We start from the raw sequence: 24,589 nt of genomic DNA, 5'->3' as shown, positions 1-24,589 counted from the left end.
TATTGTATTGCCCTGCTTTTGTTCATTCGTGTGGTTAGTGTAATTTACTGTTGTCTTTGGTCTATAGTTAGAGGGTGTGCTTACTTTAAAGCTATGTTTCCTGTTTGAAAACACAGCATCCAGGTTCACTAGAAAAGACATATAGAATTGAATTTCTTTTCCGTTTTTTAAAAAAGAATATTATCTTGGATTTTTTAAAACAGCTTGTCAATAGTTACATATTAACTTTTCTAAAAGTAAATTCTTAATGATGTGTGAAAATATTTTTGAGGGCAAAAGTGCCAGTTAGATGAGTTTCAGGGCAGGTAAAATTGAATTTTTAAATAGTAGCTTGAGAGATGTTTCAAATGGTCCCACTTTACTTGGCATTCTATGGTTGGAGAAGGGTGAAAAGGGCATTGAGAAAAGAGTTTGAAACGTATGTTTTCTAATCCTACTTCTGGTATTAATTAGCATCTGTGAACTCAGGCAAATCACTTAGCTTTTCTGGACTTCAGTCTCTTTATCTATAAAATAATGAAATTGGAGTAAATATTTTCTAAGGTTATTACAGCACTGAAAAAAACCTGTGTTGCTAATGGTAGTGTATTCATTTTGAGCAATTTTGATAAGAACGTGGCTATATATATGCATTGGCAGAGCTCTGAAAAATAGGTGTCTGACTTTAGAGAGGAATTAGGAACCGGAAGGCATATAAATAGCGTGGTAAAGTTAGCTTGGTCTTTCCTTGATGAATTTCAGGTGCCAATAGTTTTCAACAACTGTGGGTTGGGGGAAGGGTGATACGCCTCCCCAGGGGACATTCGTGAGGGTGACTTTTGCTCATCACAATGGTTGGGCTAAGAAGCACCTGACACTTAGTGACCAGAGGTCAAGAACGTCATGTCTTTCAAGGTGTGTGACAGTCCCTCACTACAAAGTATTTTCCCTCCCCAATGCCAGGAACATCTCCACTGAGTAAACCTTGGTTAATGAAAATAAAAGATTACATTTTAATTGCCTTAATTTTGTATTTTATAAAATCATCTTGGAAGTTGGAAATCAAGTCGTTTGCTTTCTGTACTTTCAGTAACACAAACGGAAACAATATCTATTCTTGGATGACAACTGGTGTTTATGATGCATGACAGAGAACAACCCCTATTTAACTGTACTATGTATTGACTGTGCAGTAAGCAAAGCAGTAAAAATCTTGCCTCTGTTAGTAAAGTGAGCAAATATAACTTTAATACATACTATGAATATTTCCTTTGAGTACGAAGTTACTAGTTTCCTGATCCCAGCCACATATTTAAATAAATGACTTACAGAAACTTCAGTTCAATGTATCTAGGCATGTCTTTTGTTTGAATGAATGCCATCTCTTAAGGCATTAAATGCTGTGACACAGATTTCCTGTGATAAGTCTACCACTTGCTTAAGCTAGCTCTCTGTACATAATGATGAGTGACACAAGCACTTCTTATCCTTCTGCACTTGTGCTGGCCTTGTGCATTATAGATGAGGCTAAGAACAGAGTCCATTCAATGAGAACATCTCATCCAGGACTATCTCAAGAATCTTTGTACTGTGTTCAAATGTGAGGTGAAATTTGCTTTGGAACCACTTCAATCACAGGATCCCCTTCTTAAAATTCTTTTCTCTCTTCCACCTTCTTTTGCGTTTGTCAAGTCCTCGGCTGGCTAAATGTGCATATTTTTAAACTACTGCCTATTTTAGCTCTCAGATACTTTTGAGTATAAAAGGCATTGGATAGCGCGGTTCAAACCCCAGGACTCCTTGACCCGTGTGCAGCTGGCCCACGTGCAGTGCTGATGCACACAAGGAGAGCCCTGCCATGCAGGGGTGTTGCCCGCGTAGGGGAGCCCCACACGCAAAAAGTGCGCCCCGTAAGGAGAGCCGCCCAACGCGAAAGAAAGTGCAGCCTGTGCAGGAATGGCGCCGTACACGGAGAGCTGACACAAGATGATGCAACAAAAAGAAACACAGATTCCCGTGCCGCTGACAACAACAGAAGCGGACAAAGAACACACATCAAATAGACACAGAGAACAGACAACTGGGGTGGGGGGGAGGGGGAGAGAAATAAATAAATCAATAAATCTTTAAAAAAATAAATAAATAAAAGGCATTGGATATAGAATATTGTTGCCTATCTAACCAAAGTCACTTGTTATTTTCCAGGAGTGAAAGGGCTGAACACCACTGGTTCCCCTTTCTTTGGTGAATCTAGGCTTTAAAGCTTCTATAAGAGAAGTGGGCAAGGAGGTGAAATTGAAATGTGTAACTTCTCTTCTCCTATTAAATTTGGTAATAATTTAGCTTAGCGGAGAATGTTGAAATGACAGAATTTTAAAAAATGCCTTGTGGATAATCTGCAAATTTTGTACATTTTAATTATCTGTGCTAGCTCCCTGCAATAGCCTCATAGCCAATTATAGGTTACATTTACTGAAATTTGAAACAAAAGCCTACTTAGAAAATGGCTTTTACCTCCTCACCTCAATCTTTCAGATATGAAAAATGACCCCAAAGAGATTTAGGTGATTTGTCCCAGGTCATGGAAACTGGAAGAGGTAGGCCTGCGTTTGGCTCCAGTGACTGTCTTTGTCTACCATACTGCTCGATTCTTCAGTAACTTTCTCTCCTGTGGTTCCCTGAGAGAATTAAACCTAAGTGCCAGCATAAAGCATCCAATGAACATAAGGAATTACCTTCTCTGTTACATAACTAGTTATGTACCATCTTTGGAAGAATTGAGAAAATAGCCATTCATATCATTTTATATGTTTTATGGTTAAGATAAGGAACCCTGGCTGAGGAAAGAGCAAATGAATATATATCTAATATTCTTCGTGCATTTTACTGAGCTTAGATGAACCCTAAAAGCAATGAAAAAATAGACCATACTAAATCAAGGCACATGGAAACTCTATTTTATGCACAATTTTTCTGTAAACATACAACTATTCTAATAAAAAAGGGTGTGTGGGAACAAAGTTTTTGAATATTAAATAAATTTGGACTTGCAATTAGTATATTGCTAAAAAATCAAGTTGTAACTTGTATACTTTCTTATTTTCGTTTTTTTTCTTGGCTAATGCCTTTGACATTCTCTGTAATAATATTAATTTTGTTGAAACCATTTAAAATGAGTTTAAGTGTTCACATGGTAGATACCCATTTAATTCAGTCTTCAAACTATACCATAATTACAAACAGTTCTCATATTTTATGCTCTTCATATTTCTATAAGACAAACAAGTAAGTTAGCCTAATGGTATTTAACAGTTAAGAGATTCATGCAGAAAATACATACAAAACCAAAAATTCTCTTTAAGTACTGCTTCAGTCAGGCAAATGATCATTGAAAGTGAGTCTGGGCATAGAGAAGGAGAGAAAAAGAAGATTCAGCTCATGATGGCTGCTGTGTAAATCTGAGAAACAGGAAGAATTCTGTCTGTGCAGTCCTTTTATTGTCTCTCTGTTTGCAGTCCCATCCTCTACTGTGTAATTTGTGGAACATTCCAGGGAGTATCCTTAGCTCCCCTGGCATAAGCCTGGAACTAGGACTTGAAGACCTGGAAACGGGAGGACTCAGAAAGCAGGTTGGCTCTGCATCACATGGCTCAGCTGGTTGAGATAGGAGCTCATCAGGAGCAAGGATGAGATCTTTGTGTAGCTGAGCTGTGGGATGCCAGCTCATGCTGCTCCTCATACCTTTGCCGGCAGTTCTGAAAGTGTAGGAGGTGACCTCAAAATAGTGGGGATACTTCTCTCTCTCAAAAGAGAGACTACTCAATGTTTGGACTTCCTTTAGACATTTGTATGCAGTTCAACAGTGTCCCGTCTGGGACTCTGCTGTTGATATATTTATCTTCGAGCAAGAATAGGACCCCAACAGCTCATGATTGCTCATCCTTATTTGTTTAGCAAATAACACTGACCAAATGAATAAAAATAATAGCAGTGACCTATTTTTACTAGTGTTTCTGCTTGTTTTGATGTAATAAATATTTTCTTCATGTCTTAGAAATAGCCATTGAGTAAAATAAAATTATATTGGCGTGTGTTGTGAAAATGCCAAGCAATTAATGCATGATATCATTATTGAGCTGTATTATTAATGTGCACTACTAAAATCATTCAGAAAGAGTAAATGATATGTAAAGGTCATATTACCGTGGGGTTGGGGGAGAACAGGATGACAGGGGGGTGGGAATAAATAAATGTCTCCTATTAAAGAGGAATGTGGTGAAATCGCTGGTGATATTTCATATTAGCCTGGGATGTGCTGAATTACAGCTCATGCTGCTGTTTATCAAGGTTGTCAGGGAACAGATCCTATGCCTGTTTAAAAGATTAGAGATTGATTTTGATACCAATGTTAACCCATAAATTGACCCAGAGTGCTTAGGACTGTGTTTACTGACTTATGGGAAGGCAACAAAGGCCTCTGGTAATACATTATTTCCAAATGAGCCAGGCTAAACTTCTATCCTAAATCTGAGCTTTGATTTGAAGCAAAGGTTTCTGCTGCTTTTTAGTTCAGTTGGCAATCCCTTTACATTGCAAGTTCCTGGTATTCCATTGTTAAATTTCCAGAGAATTCTCTTTAGAATGCATTCACACATGAACCAGTCTACCTGTCCCCTGTTTGAGAGACTGAGTTTTGCTGTGTAGTTGAATTTAATCAGAGACACGATAGTACCATTATTTTTGACTGTTAGGAACTGTAGTTGAACAATCCTGCCACAGGTTGGTTTAGCAGTTTTGTGGAAGTTATTAACCTGGCAGCCCCAGCTCCTATTAGAAAGATGCATTTCCCTCTGAGGGTCTGTGAATAGCATGTTCTGTTCTGTTTATGGTAAATAAGTGCTCACTAACTAAAATTTGATAGCTTATCTATATGAAAGAGTTTATTTCAAAACAGAATGTGATATCAAGAAATCATGAATATTGTATAATTTATTAATGAATTCTTTTCCCATAGAGGAAACAATCAGATATAATTATAAGAGTCTCAGATATTTTAAGCTTCATGTTTTTGGTATAATACTAAGGATTAATTTTGTAAACACCAATTTGTTTTTTATTAAGAGATTTGCTTAGGTCAATACTTTCTGTTCTATCAAGATTGACTTTTTTTTTTTACCAGTGATTGGATTTTTGAGAAGGGTTCAATACGTGGTACTCTGGGTTGGTCAATTATCTTACCATGCTTTCTCTGGAAAAAGTTGTGAACAAATTATATGTCTTGTAAATTAGCACATAAGACGAATGCTTCCATAGACTAACCTTAAGTTGTTAGTTTTTCCTAATTAATGACTGTCAGTTTTTAGATCATAATTGTTTAGCTTTTACTTAACTCGTAGCTAAAGTGGTACATTTCTTCCATTTACAGTGAGCCATTGAGAACATGAGTTTTATGCTCTATCAATTTCTGTGCTTTTTTGCATGTGTTCAACATTAAATATTAAATTCAGAAATTATGATTATAAAAATATAATGGAAACTAGTTAAGTTTGCTATTAATTGCCACTTACGATGCTATGACTTATTTCCCTGGTTTATATTCATAGATCAGCTAGGCCCCTTTTCAGCTTAGGTGTTGTGTGAGAATCACAGGACACCTGTGGTCTGTTCACAACCACATGGCTGTGTGGAAACCAGACTGAAGAGAGTAGCGAAGCTGAGCAGGTGTCCCGGGGATTTGGATTGGCCTATGGACTAAACAGAGTCTTGGAACTGATGTTTTTAATCTAGGCTTTTGCTCTGCATCTGCACTTGTTTCTTGGTCCGAGGAGTACGTTGTCAAACAGTGATGAGAGCCTCCAGCACCTCTGGGTGTCTGTTATGCCATCTCATAAAAATTAACCTCAATTTCCCTTAGAAGTTTCAGCTGCTTCACTTCCTAAATTCTAATGAATTTGAAACTGCATTGAGCAGGTGACAGCTGTGCGCTAGGGGCCACATCAACAGCTCATTTACTTTTGTTAGAATTCGAAGTGATAGGCCCTTTCCTCTTCAAACTTAAATATCTTATTTCTATCCTTTCTCTAACCACAATTTCCTCTCATTTCTCTTTCTTCCATTTTTGGTTCTCTTTATTTTCTTTCTATCTTTGCTTTAGCCCTTTATTTCCCTAGAACCTGCTGTATTAGTTTTCTATATGTACCATACTTTCTTATGATCTCTCTCTTTCCTTCTCATTGTCACTGTTCATGGTATTCATCTGGCCCTCTTCTATCGCATATTCCCAGAGGTACTGCATTGGTCGTTGCTTTGACCCTTTTGGGTCTGCTTACTAATTGGTATACAACAAATCTCTGTATCTATGAACTAAGTATGCCACTTTAATTGCCCAGAACTCCTTGAAGACTGTATAATTATTATTAACTTCTCCTCTCAACCGTCACCCTATAAAGCTTTTGAGGAAATGCAAAACCAAAGAGAGGCAGATGCTTTGGTAAGCATTATATTGTTTTAGATAAGCAAACTCTAGGTTTGAGAGTCAGTTCTGAAGTTCCCTAGCAGAGGCAAGTCACTTAAAATATAAGTAATTTTGTTAAATAGGGATAACTTTCAAATGAGACAAGGCAGCTGAAAGCATTGCATGGTAATGTTAGTTGCTGTTTCTGAGAATTATTATTGAATAATGTCACCATTTAATATCATAGGACTTTTTTATTTATATTTTATTTTTTAGCTTTTCATTTTGAAATAATTTCAAACATACAAAAGATTTGCAAAAAATAGTACAAATAATTCCCTTAAAACCTTCTCATAAAATTATCATCATAAAATTCTCAAAACTAGGAAATTAATGCCCATATAATACAATTAATTTGCAGATGTGACTCAGGTTTCATCACCTGTCCCACCAATGCTCTTTTCTTGGACCATAATCACACGGTTCACATAATTACCATGTCTCCTATTCTCCAGTCTGGGATAGCTACTCAGCTTTGTCTTAAATGATCTTGATGTATCTGAAGAATTCTAACCAGTTATTTTGGAGAATGTTTCTCATTTTTGGTGTTCTGGTGATTTCTCATGATTAAATTCAGGTTATGCATTTTAGGCAAGAGTACTATGGAAGTGAAGACGTGCTCCTTGCAGTGTATCATATCAAGAAGCACATAATGTCAATGTTTCTAATAACCTGTGGTATAAAATTTCTTTCCACAGTTAAGATTTGCCAGATTTCTCCACTGTAAATTTACTAGTTTACTTTTTCATTCTTACTAAACATCTTGTGGAGAGATACTTTGAGACTAAGTAAAAATTCTGTTTCTCATCAGACTTTCACTTACTAATTTTAGCATACATTGATGATTCTTGTGAAATAATTGTCACTGTGGTGTTTGCTAAATAGTCTATTTCTCTTTTCTTCATTCCCACTACGTTTATTAGTTACAATTATTTTGTAAGGAGAGTTTTCAATTTACACCCACTTACTTTATTATTCAATTCTTTGTTTATATCAGCATGGACTCATGGCTTTTAGTCTATGAATTATAATCCATAACTATTTTACGTATTTTGCTTCTCGAATTATCCAGATATAGCCCTTGGGAGACCCTTCATGGTGGCTCTTGTATCCTTTCTTATCACCATCATTTAAAAAAAATTCTTTCTTATTTTCTGGGATCACAAGATGTTTCAGACTCATTTTATACTTTCTTTGACTCAGCCCTTGAATCAGCTATTTCTCCAAGGAGTCCTGGTTTCTTTTATTGGTGAATAGTATTTAGAAACCAAGATCTGGGTTTAGGTGTGCTTATTCACAACATTATGTATCCCTGTCTCCTGTAATGTATTTACTTATTTGCTCACTCCTACAACACACATTGAGGGCTTTCAGAATTGCTAACACATAGTCCTGTGGAAAGCAAATCTATTAACTAGAGTATAGTATTTGTGAATAGATTCTTTTGTCTTTAGAGTATATAGTCAAGTCAAAATACTTTTTCTTCAAAAGTTACCTTTTTTCTGTACCCCATTATGGGAAATTCTTATGACTTGGACTATAAGAAAAAGATGAAGGTATTGTCTTGATCTGAATACTTGTATACTTAAGCAAGACACTTAAAAATTAAAGTGCTTTTTATTTTAATTACTTTTTGAGATCTTCTTTGCTACTAATATGATAATGAAACTTCATGTTTCTAATAGATTTGCTATGGAATTTGGACAAAAATGTTGGGAAATCTTATAGTTAGAATTCACAATTAGGAAATTGTAAACCCCATGGAAATTTGCATATTATATTATTTGAACATTTTAACTGACTTTTTAAAACTTTTGCTAGAATTTGCTTAGGAACTAGTATAACAGTAATTTACTTATAGTATTTGTTTCAAGCCTCCCTTTTGACTGTTGCTCTCCTTGTTCTGGTTCTTTCTTAACTCTCCTAACTTCATTTTCTCTGACTCTTTCCTTTTAAGTCTACACCGAGGACTCAGCTGGTCTCAGGTGGTAAAGGTCAAGATCACGTAAAATTTCCCTCTCTATTTCTGACATCACGAAAAATGTTAAGTCTTTCCAACCTATTTTGGATAAGAGATGTTCCAAGAGACAAGAGGAACTTTTCTCTGTCGCACATATGTTTTGCCATTATGGGTATGTATCATAGCTTTCATTTGCTAAAAAGACAAAAAGAATAACAAAACAAAAGAAAACCCCAAACAAAACCAAACAAAAACCAAAAATTGGGAGTCCAGAGGATTGGGCTATGTGTCAGTTCCCAAAATTTAAGGGCCTGTAGTACCATGAAATCCCAGTTAATACACTAATTCAATCCCTTTCTTGTATCCATTTTCTTTAGGTGGGATTGACAACACAAACACTGTTTCTTTCTGGTAGTTATTGATTTTTTTTTTCTTCTATTTTCTTTGAGAATGTGACACTTAAACATTTTCTCCATATAGAGTAGAACTTCTATCACCTGCACTTTTGATTTCCTCCCTTCTTGGGGAAACTGCATACTACAATATTTCAGGACACAGGGTCTTGTTAGATTACTTGGATTAAAATCCTTTTCCACCAGCTTGTTCCATTCTTGGTCAACACACTTAAACTTCCAGTTTCTTCTTCTGAAAAAGATAACAAAAATAAAACCCTTTGTGTGGTTGTTGTAAAGTTTACATGAGCTAATAGACGTACAGTGGTTAGAAGTGTCCTTGGCACATAGTAAGCGTCCTTTAAAGGTTGTTTTTGCTGTTTTTAGTAGTAGTAGTGAATCCTGCCTTTCTTTGGGTCTCATCATCATTCCTGCATTTTCTGACTACTACATTCATGAGTATTCAAGACATGTATGCACAGCTGACAGAATGTAGGAATAGTTATTCCTGTATTACAAAGTGTTAAGACTTGCCTTCTTCAAACCTTTGGGTTTATAAAAAGTGAAAACAAGAGATGACTCTTTTTGAAGAGTAGATAGTGGAAAATCATTTTATGTTTTTACCATCTTAATATCTTTGATATTGTGCTTTAAGTCTCTCAATATAATATAAAACAGAAAACCACATTTTTTCAAGTTTCTGTGACTTAGTACAATAAGATATAATTTCATGAAAAGTCCTAACATGAGTAACCTAGGCCAAAAATAGACATGTCAACCTAATAAGCGATTTTGTTGTTCTTTTGAAAGGCAAGACCTGTAAACTACAGAGTATAACAGTCTTTCTTTTTTTTTTTTTTTCCCCTCACTGCCTCTTTGATTTGGCCTTTATTCAAAATAGGCTGTCTGAAATGACTTGACTTATGGAATAAGCAATTTAGGCAGCAGGCTTCTTCTCTTCTGTGGTGGGTTTCTTTTTTGCTGGCTTCTTGGTAGCTGCTGCCGCTTTCTTTCCCAAAGGCTTCTGTGGCTTCTTAACACCAGCCACCTTCCTGCCTTTCTTCCCGGCTACAGGCTTCTTGCTTGGAACCCCCGTCTCATCCAGTTTGGCCTCTAGTGCTGCTGCTTTATGCACCCTCAGTTGTGATTCCTGGCCTGGAGAAGAATGATGTTTCAGCACATCGACTTGGCATATGGGTTTAGTTTCAACACAATTCTCAGGCTTTTCAGTTGGTTCTTCTCGAGGGCTCAGAGATGAATCTTCTTGTGTGGTACACGGAGGGCTCTCTTGATATCTGGGCTTTTCAAGATTCTGCTAAGGCCTGTATTCGTCATCTTGCACCTGGGAAGATTTTAGTTACTCTTGAGAGAGGAGGCCCCTTTACACCAAGTGCATACAGTTCATCTAACTAGCAGAAAGCATTTTCGGTCCAAATGCAGAACATCCCACATGCCCACCAGGAGCAAGCTCCAAAATGTTCAGCTTACTTACATTAAGCAGAGTAATTCCAGGAATGTTTCTGAAGGCTTTGATGATACCACTGTCTTCATTATAGATGATGCACGGTCCCCTGAGCTGGATGTGACGACCGTTTTTCATTTTGCCCCTGCTGGCTCTCATTCGCTGAGAAGCATAGACTTTTTTGATATCATTCCAGACTTTAAGGTTCTTAAGTAGCAGAGCAGCCTCGTTGGTCTCCTTGTAGGCTTCAACTTTATCTTTAACCACCAAAGGAAGTTCAAGAACTTCTTCGACATGATCATCTTTAGGCATGACCAGGGCTGGTAAGGTGGAAGCAGCCAGGGTAGAGCAGATGGAGTATCGCTTCTATGTTGTGTTCACTCTTCGATGCCCCCGATGCCATGATTTGGTTGGTGCAAACATACGGCCTCCCTGGCACATGTTTCCAAAAGCACCCTGGCCAGATTGGTGTGTCCCACTGCCTTGAACACTGGGAATTCATGCCACAGCTCGGCCAGTGTGCCAGTTTTCAGCACTGGTATGATGACTTGCCAGCTCACTCACAGCATAAGGCTGTCTGTTGTTTTTGCACAAACTGGTATAAACAAAGTTCATAATATCCAGTCTAATGGGAGCCTTGAACACAGCAGGCAAAGTAACACTTTTGCCAGTTGACCCCCTTTTCAGAGTACACCTATATCAATGGAGAAGCACACGCCATAGTGCGGAGAGGAGAAGGCCACTGTAACAATCTCTTAATGCTTCCTTCTTTCCCTATTTTGCTTTTGGGTTTCTGTGGAGAAGGAAACATGTGTGAGGTGGGCAATGCCAAAAAAGGGATGGGGAACCCAAGTCAAGTATCAACTAAGTACAGACAAAGTTTATTGTTTTTAATCAGGAACAATCAGATATGAGGAGAGACTGATTTCTATTAGGATGTCTGTTTTTAATAGTGTATTAGCATTCAATACCCTGAACATGATAGGTGTTGAAAGCATTTTCTGATGCTTGGAGAGAGAGATGACAGTGACTCGGTGCTCAGGTTTTCCCCCTTAGTCTTAGGTTATAAGATTGTCAGCATTATTTCTCTTGGATAGTGAAATAAAATTTTACTCTTTTATGGTATCATTTATTGTATAAATGTGTGTGTCTCATTTTGATTTTGTAGCTTCTAAATCCTGGAAAATGTAGGAAGTAGTTAGCCTACTGTTATTCTTATTGTGAGATCTTGATCTTTAATCTTAAATAGCCCTGTGAAATTTAGTGAATTCATTTTCAACTACTAGTCACACTTAGTGGTTACCAACTTCTGTTTTCTTTTACACAAGGGCCAACATTTTTGTAATTTCTTGGCTTATGAAGGGCACGTGCTTAGAATTACTGGGAACCATGGAGAGACAGATACTGCAGGTATTTATTTAGTGAGATTTAATAAGATAGCCATTGATATGATATTGTCATTCTTTGTCTGGAGAGATCTAAGAAAGACTAAGCAGTTGTAAGACAGTAACCACTTGTATCACTGTGTGATAACAGAAATAGGCCCTTCCCAATCACTGTGCAGGGGAATTCTTGGTATGATGGGAACATTTATTTGCTTACTTTCTACAACTAAGAGTAAAAAACTCCTTCTTTGAAGAAGTGGATTTCAACTCTGGTCTTTGAGCAGATTATCATCTTTTGCATGATTTATATATCACCTTTTGGCCACAAGTATATGTCATGGCATATTGGGCAGATTTTAATCACAAGAATAACAAGAATAAAGTTAACATATTAATAAAAATTAGTCAGGGTTCTCCACAGCAACAGAACCTATTTGTAAATATTAAAAGATTGATGTTAGGAACTGGCTCACATGACTGTGAAGATTGTCTAGTCTAAATTCCATAGGTCGGGTCGCAAGTTGGAAAACCGATGAAGATGATGCTGAATTTCCCAGGAAAATCATGCTGGTTGAAGTAGAAGAAATAATTCTTTCTCACTTCTGGAACCCTCAGTTCTGGCTTTATGACCTCCAACTGATTGGATGAGAAGATTCTCCTCTTGCTAGGATCATTCTCCTCTGTTGATTTTAGATGTAATAAACTGTCCATAGATGCAAATCCATCCATGAAATACCCTCACAGTAACTATCAGTCCAGTGATTGCTTGACCAAACACCTAGATACCATAACCTAGCCAAGCTGGCACATTATTTCTGTTGTATATACAGAATATACCATCACATGTATATTCTATTGTAATAACAAAAAGCTCAGCCTTAGGTATTCTGTGGTTCATGATTTATGCTACATTTTCACGTGAGTTTTGTAAGTTCCTAGCTATAGCCACTATCATCCATAGCTTGGTCAAAGATCAAAAACCTTTTGGGAAATTGCTATTACCAAAATGATTTCTGGTGAAAGATTCAAGGTCTCCTTCCTGGGAATAGTTCTACCAACAGAATACAGAGGGGTAAGTATGAAGTTTATGAGAGGACAAGGAAATGAGAAGACAAGAAATGAGTAATTTTATATATTTTATAACTGTATTAAGAAGGAAATAAGTGATTTCAGGCTGAGGGAAAATATGTGCAAAGAAATGGTATCATCATGAGAATATTCAGATATTCGGTAAACAGTCCAAGTGTAAACTTGGACTCTGCTGATGAAGAGGAGGGAATGGAGTAAAAATATATAAAAGTTAAAATGAACACTAGGTGACTAATTAAAGGAAGGTTGTAAGGGAGAGGAGGGTTGGAATGAACATAACGAAGTGAGCTTATTAGTCACAGACAATGGTGAATAAATCCCATTATTCCAACCATTCCTAACTAGCCTGATCAGGGTATTAAGTCATGTGCTTTTGTGAAGCCTGAAAATATGGTTTCATGTCTCAGCTATCTCAAAGTCATATGGTATAACTTTGGGAAAACAACTTCTGGGTGTTTTAAGATCTACATCTGGAAAAGAACGCTTGTTTCTCAGAGATTTTGTCAAGTTTAATTTGAGGAGAGAAGACACATTGAAATAACTATATAAATGCAAAATGCATTATCTTGTTGCCCACAGTTACAATTTGTCAACATTAAAAACGTGTATTTGCCAAATCAGTTCTTCTATGCTAATTTAAGAAATCCAGCACTGCATCCTTAACTTTTTAGTTATACTGTTGTAGCAATCTCTGGGCATACCACAATTTTGCAAACACTTGGGTCTCTTCCAGGATCTAATTTCCTTTCTCCTCTTATAAACTTCTAATCTAAATGAAATGAGGTAGTTATGGTTGAGTTCCTTTTTCTTTGACATTAACTAGTGACAAGTGTGCAATCCTTTTATTCAAGTAAAATAAACACAAAAGCTCTCATGCAGCCTAATAGTTTATTTTGTTTTCTTTGGTGACAGGAACAAGGAGATTTTTGTGAGGAAATAAAATACTTGTTTGCCAAGTATCAGTGTTAATGTGTCAAAGGTGACAAACCTCTTGAAATTCATCCAGACACCTACTAGAGGGGAATTAAGGACACAAGGAAATAATGACAATCTTTAATACCTGGGTTGGCTTCCAACATCAACTCTTGATATGGTTTGTACTCTAGTAAGCTGGGACAGGCCACCTTTGAGGTTTGCAGTCATCCCTTGTTCCTTTCACCTAGGATTAGGCAGGAAGTAACAAGAAAGGCTTGTGTTGTGACTCTTTTTCTCTGTGATCTGCTTACTCTGGGATTTGAAAATTTAAGGCATAGTGGGGGGGAAAGGAAGAAGGTCCTAGAGTAAAGTGACCCTGTGCTGTGTTTCTGAACAGCCTTCATATGTGAAGATTCACACTCCAAGTGGGGAATTCCACAGGCCTGCTGCGCTCTATTGGCTACGAGAGAGTGAAGAGAGCAAACAGTGCCTTTCTCCCCAAAAGTCTAGACAGTCTTTGAAAGTAGGGCCCTCGAATCCACACTCTAACAAATTACTCAAGAAAGTCTTATGTACATTAAAATTAAAGAACATTTACTAAAAATTCCGTCCATGTTCCTTTCATAAAAAACAAAATACAACTATTTATAACCAATAAGCACTTAACTACATTCCCAAGAAAATAATAGTGCCTGAAAGGGCAAACAAATATATCATCAAGAACTTATTCTTGTCAAATATTATGATATATTCACTTTTCTGTCATTTGCCTCAGAAAGCTCAGATTTTCACTGGATTAACTAGTGTTATTTATAAGATCAGAGAAGAAACCTTGTAGATAGATAAGCTTGTTATAGTTGTCCCACAACTTATTTGTATCAGGCTATTGGTGTTAGTTATTCTTACTAAACTGTTATTACTTACTAGACTTTCCCAGAATGACTTCTAGCTTAGATCAACAGTTTTAGAGTAAACACATACAGAGTAAAAAATGTACTGATATTTGAAAGAGCATATCAACACTAATGAATGTGTAGCCTTCTAAGTTGACTCAGTGAAAAGGGCAGTCCACGATAGGATGGGGATGTAAGTTAAGTTCACTGTACCTGTTCAGATTTCAAGGCTAGAGTTTTATAAACAAACATTTGAATTTAGTGTTAATGAAATGCTCTGCTTTAGAATCATTCAGACAACAATGTATACTATCATTAACAAGGACATGACTTTTGAGTGGGAGACAAACACCTGGCAGACGATGAAGCCGTTATTACCATTTATGGCAATGATTCAAGTCTAAATACTTGAAGCCAAGAAAAATAAAGCTGCATTATTAAGGGGTCCCACTGAAGAGAGTCCCCACTTATCTTGCACCCCTGGCTGGAGAGTCGCCTCTTCCAGAATATCGGCTATTCCAACTATCTCCTTTTATCAACTCTTAAAGGTGGACCCCATTCATGACAAAGTATAAACCAAAATAAAACGAAGAAGCACGTGGCTTGAAGATTCCTGCTGATGTGCAAATGTGGTTGAGCTTGACCTAGGTCTGTACTATACCGTATGGCAGCGACAGCTACTGAGCATTTGAAACCGGGCTAGTGTGACCCAGGAACATTTATATTTAAAAAAATATGTTACTTTGTATTTAAATTTAGAAACTGATACTCAATTATTCAAAAATGTTTAAGTATTTTTTGGAGCACCATGCATCTGGAAATCTACCTTTTAAACTGCTGTACATTTTATGAAACCTAATACCAATAAAGTATTTTTAATAAAAATCCAGTATGTGATAAACTTCTCTCTCAGCACTGTGGTTAATAGCACAAGTGCAGGAATGTCCTTTGTGAACTAGAATGGATGTAGGTCACTATTGCAGGGTAGTGGGAAGGTGGAAAAACAGGGAAAAATATAATTAATGTAAACTATGGGCTATAGTTTACAGCAATATTGTAATATTCTTGCATCAATGCAAAGACATATTGTGTTAATAATAGGGGGGTATGGAAAAAATATGCCAAATGTATGCTACTGACCATAGTTAGTGGTACTAATCAGATGATATTATCTCATAGTCAGTAACAAATGTTCCACTACGGTGTGGTATGTTAATGAAGGGTTGTTGTATGGGAATTCTATACATGTGTGTGATTGTTTTGTAAGTTCACAACTTCTGTAATAAAAATATATTAAAGAGAAAAAAATCTAGTATACAAATTGAGATGTGCTGTTCAAGTTTAAAATACAGACTGGATTTTAAGAAAATATGAAAAAAATAATAAAATATCTCAATAATTTTAAATATTGTTTACTTGTTGAAACGGCACATTTTTGATGTATTGGGTATAAACTATATTATTAAAATTAATTTCAACTGGTTTATTTTTGCTTTTTTGATGGAAATACTAGAAAATTCTAAATGTGACTTCCATTATATTTCTATGGGATAGCACTGATTCAGATGTTTATAGCAGACCTAGATTTCCTTAGAATTGTGTACTGAGAAATCCAGTTAAAATAAATCCATTCATTTTAACACCATGGTCCTAAAAGGGACTAAATGTACATTACTGGGTAGAAACAATAAATAAGTTATGATCTTTGAAAATACTTTGACTATTCTGTAACTGAAAATACATATTATTAACCAAATGAAACTATTGCCATCCTAATGGTTATCGACTGACCAAACCAACTAGGAATATTTTGAGTGAGAACCAAGTATTTACTAAAATCTTTTTCTTGTTTCAGATTTCCTACCCGTAACTTCTAAAGAAATGTATCTTAGTCATGGTTAGCTACACAAAATATGTTGTTCCAATTATATGAAATGATGCATTTAAGTCAGGCAATACATATTTATTAATCATCAACTCAGATGTGGAATGCACCAACCCTCAGAGAGGAATACAGCTGTGCTTAAGACTTCATCCTTGCCCATGTGGGACATAGAAATCAGGTACAGTAGGCAAGACACAAGTTTAAAATAATGGAAATAGAAAACTTGGTGATAAAGGATCAAATTTGGCAGATTGGGAATTTTGGAGAAAGCCAAATAAATGTGAACTGAGGTTGTTTGAAAAGCTGTATGGCAAAGGTGGGGCTTGAGCTTAGATGGTAAGGTTTGCATGGACAGTGGGAGTTCAGAGAACTGCCCATTGACTATTGAGTCTCCATTGGACACTCGTCATTTTTCTGCACCAACGTCCTTGAGAAAAATGATCTCATTTATTGCACTGTTCCTATCCCAGTACTTTTGATGCCTGGCACATAGTAGGTATTCAGAGGATATTTATGAATGGCATGAATATCTTAATATCTGAACTTATTCTCTCCTGAAGAAAGTGAAGAGGGGCTGGGTTGGTTCTCAGCTAGGTTCACTCAGCATGGGAGAATAGACCAACACACTGAACTAGGCTAGGAAGGAAGAGAGTCTTTATTTGCTAGTGAGAGACTAGAGATGTACAATCTCAAATCTGCCTCCTTGAACTGCAGAAATTCTAATATTTTATACCATTGGGATGCTAATGAGTAAGAGGACAGAGCTAGACATAGGTTCCTTGATTTATAAGCATTAAGTTGAATATGGTGTGGCAGTTTGATATTATTTATGAATTCCAAAAAGAGGTATTGATTATCTCTGTAAACTTGTCTGTTCCTCTGGGCATGATACCCTTTGAATGACTTAAATTCAAAGACTTTATATTTACTTGACTAAATCAAGATTAAGGCTTTAATTTGACTACATCATTAGGGCAACTCAGTTTGAGTCCCCACCCCCTATTGTGGGCTATATAAACTGATACTCAATCAAGAAGTAAATACGCAGACAAGATACATAGAGGAAGAGAAACAGCTCCACAGACTCGGCAGAGGCCCCAGGAAGAGAGATGGGACATTTGCTTGATGGTTTACAGCTGACGTTGTGAAGAGACCAGAGCAGCTGAGTCCCAAAGAAATCCCCGGGAACAGAGACAAGCCCCATGCCAGCCTACAGCTTAGATTGGAAGAAGTTGGACCCATGGAGACATAGGAGGGAAAAGGAAGGCTGAACCCTCACAGAGCTTCAACAAGGGGCAACAGAATTTGGTAAGCAAGTAACCTTGAGTTGGACTCCTTAGGGCCTTGTAACTGTAAGCTTTTGCCCCAAATAAATACCCTTTATAAAAGCCAACCAATTTCTGGGAGTTTGCATTAGCACCCCTTTGGCTAATACACATGGTAGGTGGGTACCAAGCCAGGGTGAATTACAAGGTTATAATCGTCATCAGAGATCAAGATTCTGGATAGGAGAGTATATTGCAGAGGTTAGTCGCAAGGCTGTCCATGTAGATATCCAAAAAGGAGGGTGGAGAGGTTACATACAAAGGAGAGGCTAAGTTTAGCATAGCCATAAGCAGGGATGAGATTGTTTAGAATGATCATCATGACAGCAGGTCTAGGCTAAATCTAGCCAGTTTCTGCAATTTCAGATATTAATATTTTGTTATTTTTAAAATATATTTTTATTGAAGTATATCATTCATACATGAACATGCATAAACAATAAGTGTATAGTAGAGGTTGTGAACTTACAAAATAAACATGCATAACATCATACGGGGTCCCATACATCACCTCTCCACCAACACCTTGCACTTTTGTGAAATATTTGTTACAAATGATGCAAAAGTATCATCAAAATATTACTACTAACTATAATCCCTATCTGACAATTGGTGTATTTTTCCCCCAACTCACCCTATGTTTAAAAAACATATTTTTATTACAGAGGTTGTGAACTTACAAAACAATCATGCACATGTGTTGAATTCCCTTACAGTACCCCTTCCCCAACACACCACACTGTGGTGGAATATTTGTAATTTTTTTAATATAAAGGCATCTATAAAATTCTTAACTCTTGATTACAAAGTTTTAGTACAGTGCCTCAATATTTAAGCTGTACTGGCTTTTTCTAGTACTGCAAAAGAGAATAATCGAAGACATGGTTATGGGTATGAACATTATGGATGTGTATAGCAACAGACCTTCTAAAGTTCCTTTTTATGATCTAAATGTGTTCAGGATTTGGAGTTGTCCTAGGTGGTGCTGTAGGGACAGATGCTGGACGTTGTGTGTCTTGTCGTGGCCCACGGGGTGGACTGGGGGAGAGTGTGGACTACAATGCAGACCACTGTCCATGTACTGCAGGGGTGCCCCAGAATGTATTTGCCGGGTGCAGTGGATGTGCCACAATGATGGATTGTTGATGTGGGAGGGGTGGGGTGGGTGAGGTGGGGGGGTATTTGGGAACCTCATATTTTTTTAATGTAACATTTAAAATAAAATAAAGAATTAAAAAATAAAGTCCTTAGTAACTCTGGGGAAAAATAAATAAATATAGTGAAAATAGCTCCTAACTTTCTCACAGGGTGTTTGGACACATTCACATTTTAAGTGAAAGGACTTTATAATGTGCTAAGTAAATCCAAGATTTCGCTATTACTGGGCCAGGGCCAGGTACTTACTCATCTTTGTAGTTAGCACATTGTATAGATAGTCAATAAATGATTGTTTAATAAATGAATTAAGGAATGAATGGGAAGTTCCTCCTCTTGCTGCTTTCTGTATTTCCATTTTTATCTGCCTGAAAATGCAGATAACCATTCAGAAGAAAACAGTCTAAATATGAGTAAGTACGCTTTGTAGTCGTTGCTTATGAATGAAGTTGATATGTATTAGTCCATGGACATATCTCTTTTGCCTTTTCAGTACCTTTTCTAAAAAAAAATTTTTTTTTTTGCTTAGATAATTAGTAATCATTCAGATTGTTGAAGTTTCCTGTTAAATGGTCTCAGGATTGAGCTTTTTATCCTATTAGAAAGCAGATCTTAATTAAAATATACCTTCACATTGCTCATGTGGACTCTCTTAAGTAAAACAGTTACAGAAAAATATAAAAATATTTTCTGATCCTGATTCTAAATTATTGAAAGCACATAATTTTTATGGGACAAGGGCAAGATTGTTATCAAAGAAGATAATGCATAAAAAAATGCTAACTTTTAAAAGAGTCATCATCTTAACAGAAAAATTTGCATACTTGAATGGTTTATTTTGGAAGTTCTAAGAGTGATTTTGTTACTATATTATAGGTCTCTCACTGCATGTTTCCTAAATATTTTGACCTAAGGCTAAAAGGCTAGAAAAGTTTTGTTACCACTCCCCAAAAGAGAAACAAACTGCAGATCCTAAAGATTAAATTCCCAGCACCCTGTCTCCAAACTCTGATATCCATCTTGCTGAATATTCCTTCCTTTTGGTCCCACAGCTATCACCCTTCTCCAGGCCCTTGATATTTGATGCCTAGATTATTGCTTTTTTTTTTTTTCCCCAACTGTTTAATCCACTTTTGACATTTGCTGCAATTAAATGCATTTTACAGATTGGTGCCAGTTCAGTTTTATAAACCACTGCTGTCCTTATGTCTCCTGCCTCTTGAATCTACATTGGCCTCTTCTTGCTGTGACTTGACTGTCCATACCTGACCCATTGAACCTTATTTATCTGTCAGTTCTTCCCCACAGGCTGGACTTTCCATTGTCTTCCTCCCACATTCCAAAGTCCCTCTCACTGCTGGGACTTGCCTGCCTGGAATTCTCATCTCTCACCTTGGCTGTGGAATTCTCATCTCTCACCTAGTCTGAGCCTTGCTGGCCTGGCTCCAGTGCTAACTCCGTGAAACCTTCCTCTAGTCTATCCCTACAAAGAGTGACCACCCCACTCACTGTCTGAAGCTTGGGAGAACTTTCTAGTTGTACAATTGATTTACCATTTATATAATTCTACTTTCTAGTCTTATCTTTCATCTGTGTGTCCTAAGTGGAAATTTCTTAACTGAATTAAAACAAACAAACAAGGTTCAGGGAAAAAGAATCTCTACATAATAAAAGACATATACACACACATTAAAAATATAAGCAACATGCCACTACTTTCTGTAATAAAAATTATCAATATATGAAGTATATAAACATACTAGAGCACTTGGAGTTGAAGCAGTTCCTGCAGAACTCGTGGTTCTTTCTTTATCCATGTGTTTCGAAAAGCTCATCTGCTCTAACCAGGCAGCATGTTCATTCTTAAAGCACAATACAAATCTGGTTTGGATCTGCTCCTTTTATGCTGCTGTCTTTCATATTGCTTTTTCATGCTGCTGCTTCCTGGTTTGCTGGTATCAAAGGCTAATTTCACTATGTCTGAACCCTGAGGCTCCTCATGTGAAAGGCCTGCTTTGTGAATACCTGATATATAAATTAAATATAATACATTTTTAAAGGTACTTTTGTATTATGGCCTCCTGTGATTGTACATTTTATTGGGAAAGCCCTGCTCTTAATAGATAGGATATTCTACATACTCATAGATAGTGTGGTAACAAGATGTGCCTCCACATTTATGGCCCTTGATCTTTACTATCCAGAGATTCTTCTCAAAAGATCAAACCACAGCACACTTGGCTTTTGGCACTCAAAAACTCGGGCTTTGATGGTGATCAAGTATTGCATGTGATGTGGCGGGTCTTAAAAAGGACTCTTTAGAAGGAAGTGAAAGCAGTGTACACTTCTCTTTTGTTTCAGAGAAAAGATTGCCAAAAAAAAAAAGCACACAATTTATGTGAGTATTTTCTCTCCTTTTGGTTTTGACTAGATATTTACCATTATGAGAAAGTGCCATGGAATGCATGTCATTTCATTCTGTTTAAGCTGGCACTAAAACCCTGAAGAAAATGTATGCCATGCATATCAATAAACAGACAAAATTTCACACCTTCACACATATTCAGCATACTTTCCCTCCTACTCTCCCTTCCACCCCCTACCCCAGCCTCTCTTTCTCTATCTCCCTTGCTCCCTTGTTCCCAGGTTTTCCACAGGCTCTCTCGCTGCTCTTTTCATCCTGCTTCTCCTCTTATGTCCATTTCTTTATCACCTTCATGACAATATCTCCTCAATACATCCTTTCTCTCTCCTCTGAGTCTCTATTCTCTTTATATTTCTTTCTTGTGAAAGGAAAATCCATGTCTCTGCTCTGGTAAAATGCTGGCTGCGTAGGAGCTATGTAATGTGTAAACTTGTCTTGTTAGCCCACCCTAGTAATAGTCTGTTTCTTCTATATGAGTTCTTCTAGTGTGGTAATTCAAATAAAACTGTCTAACAGCCTCCCACAAAACACAAAGAATCCCTTCTTGAAGATGAAAATTGCTTCAGGATAAATGCTGGTCATTCCAGTAATAGGATAAACTTCAGCTATTTTTTTTTTTTAATTAAAAAAAATTGTGCCAAAAAACTGTGTTTGCCACAGCTCAGGCAGAGAATAGGGGTTCTGATTTTTAAAAATCTATCTTACATGGGTCTTCACATAAGTAGAAGTTAATAAAATTGAAAATTCCTTCTATTTTAGATGTAATTAAATGTTTCTTTAGTCCTACAGGAGAAACTTCAAGTTGTGTTACAGCATGGTACTGTGAAGGCTTTAGAGTTAGACAGACTGGGTTCAAGTCCCATAGTCACATTTCCTCCACCAGCTAACCATGTGATCTTTTCAAATTCCTTGACCTCTAGAGCCTTAAATATCTAATGTAGATAATTAGGCTTCTTATTTTATTTTCTTATAAGGATTAAATGAAGTAATGCCTAGCAAAATGTCTGGTATATAATAAGTACAAATAAATATTAGCATTATTTTTATTATTATTTATGTTGCTATTTTTATTGCTGGTATTGGAGAGATCCTAGCTTACTTAATAGCCAGCCTATAGTACTTGCTCATTAAATGTTAAATTTCATTTATTCGGTGCCATTATAATTAATGTAGTATACAAAATGCATCAGAATGTACTAATGAGTGGTTGAGATTATTACATCTTACAAAAGCTTTACCAGCTGTGTGCTAGGGCGTTATTTAATTTATCATGCCTTTGAGATTGTTTGGAAATTTAGGGATCCCTTGTATAACTTAGCACTGTGGGTTGTAGCTAATGACTTGAGGTTTGGAGAGCATAAGTCCTGGTCAAAAAACTAATTATTCAATTTACATTGTATGTAACAAATACAAAGTTAGGAATATTAAATATTTTATGATAAGGAGGAGCTACTTTTTGATACATAATCCTCTTACTGGAGTCCTTTATAAATGGGATGAATACAGAGAGAGAGAGAGAGAGAGAGAGAGAGAGAGAGAGAGAGAGAGAGAGAGAGAGAGAGAGAGAGAGAGAGAAAGTCCATAGAAGACAGAAAGCAATGAAAACCAGAAGTGAAGGGAGAGACCAGCAGACACCCGCCATGTGCCTTGCCATGTGATTGAGGAGCCCAAGATTGCTGGCAGCTCTTCTTCAGGAAGAAAGTATCACCTGATTATGCCTTGATTTGGAAATTTTCATGGCCTTAGAATTGTAAGCTTGGAAGCTAATAAATCCCCATTGTAAAAGCCAACCAATTTCTGGTATATTGTTTTTGGCAGACTAGTAGACTAAAACAATAAGAAACTGAGACAGAGAAAGGTTAAAATATTTCCCATTTTCACAAAGAGATTCAAGTTGATCAGGGCCTAATTCAGATACTTTCATCAATTTGTTAACAATCCAGAGGGCAGAGAAAACAAAAAAGATTTGATTGTGTGCTCCGGGTTAGGTATGTGAATAATATTGACAAATTCTACGTGTCTATGTGAAACACTTCCTGTCCCTTATATGAATTTGAATTTATCTCTGCTTTGTGGATCTTGGTTGTACCCTTTGTATCACATCTCTTGTTTTACCTTCTACTATCCACACAGAAGAATAGCAGCAATTGCTACTGGACTTTCACTAATTCACCAGGATAGCTCAATCAAGAGATGATTCCACACAGAATTTGTTACTCCAAAAGAGAGTCAAGAAAGAAGTTTACTTGGTACCATCAATTCAGAAGTAGCTACCAAGCCTGAAAAAGGACACTTTGACTCAAGTCAAGTATAGGATCCTGAATGACTGAGAACAATTTTAGCCACTAGAGGAAACATAAATCTTTACCCCACTTGCTGCCATGTGCAGCCATGTGGGGATTCTTACTTTAGTGTTATTTTTGGTCTCTGGGAATACTAATACTCAATTAGATGTCTCATAAACATAATTTTTAACCCACTTAGAAGAAACAGTGGGAAATCATAGTCTATTACATTTAAAGAGAAACATTTTCTTTAAGTTTGATTTTCAGTTCTCCTGTATCCAGCTGTCTAAACCCTCCCCATTTAAAATATCTTCCTTTTATTTTTTAAAGATTTCTTGTATTTTTTTAATAACTTGATTGCACATCTGTATATGGAGTTTTTGAGAAAGCTAATTTGAAATAGTTTTAAGAAAATGAGACATTTATTAGCCCATATATACAAACTGTAGCTACCTTTAGGTCTGACAAAACTGGGAGTTGACCACCATCAGGATTCTATGTCATTCATCTTTTTCTTTTCTGTTGGCATGATTGCACCTTTCTCTGAGATTGCATTCCCTGCTGGCCAGGAAATGTTTCTGTGGGAAGACCTCATTCAAATCTTTGCAGTCTAATATGAGAAAAGAATTTGCTTTACCTACACAAGGTTGATCAATCTCAACAGTGGGGTCTGAATAACTCGGCTCAATTAAATCCCTACATTCTAGCCAGCGAGGTGGAACTCTATCATCCTCTGCTACCACCAGAGCCACATGTCCAAATGAGAATTTCTTAGAAGAATGGGTGATATATGAGGGGCTGAAATAATAAATGCCAAAAGGATCTGATATCATGAAATGTTCACTTATTTAGTGTTTTTTTTTTCCCTATGAATTTTTTCTCCCTTATGATGGATTCTTTACTCTTCAGATTGCTTAATTCTGGT

At 36.7% G+C, this 24,589-nt stretch overlaps 1 protein-coding gene and 1 pseudogene across 2 annotated transcripts in view; one reads left to right on the top strand and one right to left on the bottom strand.

The window, feature by feature from the left end:
• Nucleotides 1-24,589, top strand: part of ARHGAP24 (Rho GTPase activating protein 24) — a 527,050-nt gene that overhangs the window by 30,841 nt on the left and 471,620 nt on the right. The window lies entirely within an intron of this gene.
• LOC101414788 (large ribosomal subunit protein uL4-like) lies at nucleotides 9,783-11,037 on the bottom strand (annotated as a pseudogene).

Source organism: Dasypus novemcinctus, chromosome 1 (assembly GCF_030445035.2).
Source record: "Dasypus novemcinctus isolate mDasNov1 chromosome 1, mDasNov1.1.hap2, whole genome shotgun sequence".
NCBI classification, from domain to species: domain Eukaryota; kingdom Metazoa; phylum Chordata; class Mammalia; order Cingulata; family Dasypodidae; genus Dasypus; species Dasypus novemcinctus.
The sequence above is the reverse complement of the archived record's forward strand: the minus strand, read 5'-3'. Positions and strand labels throughout refer to the sequence as shown.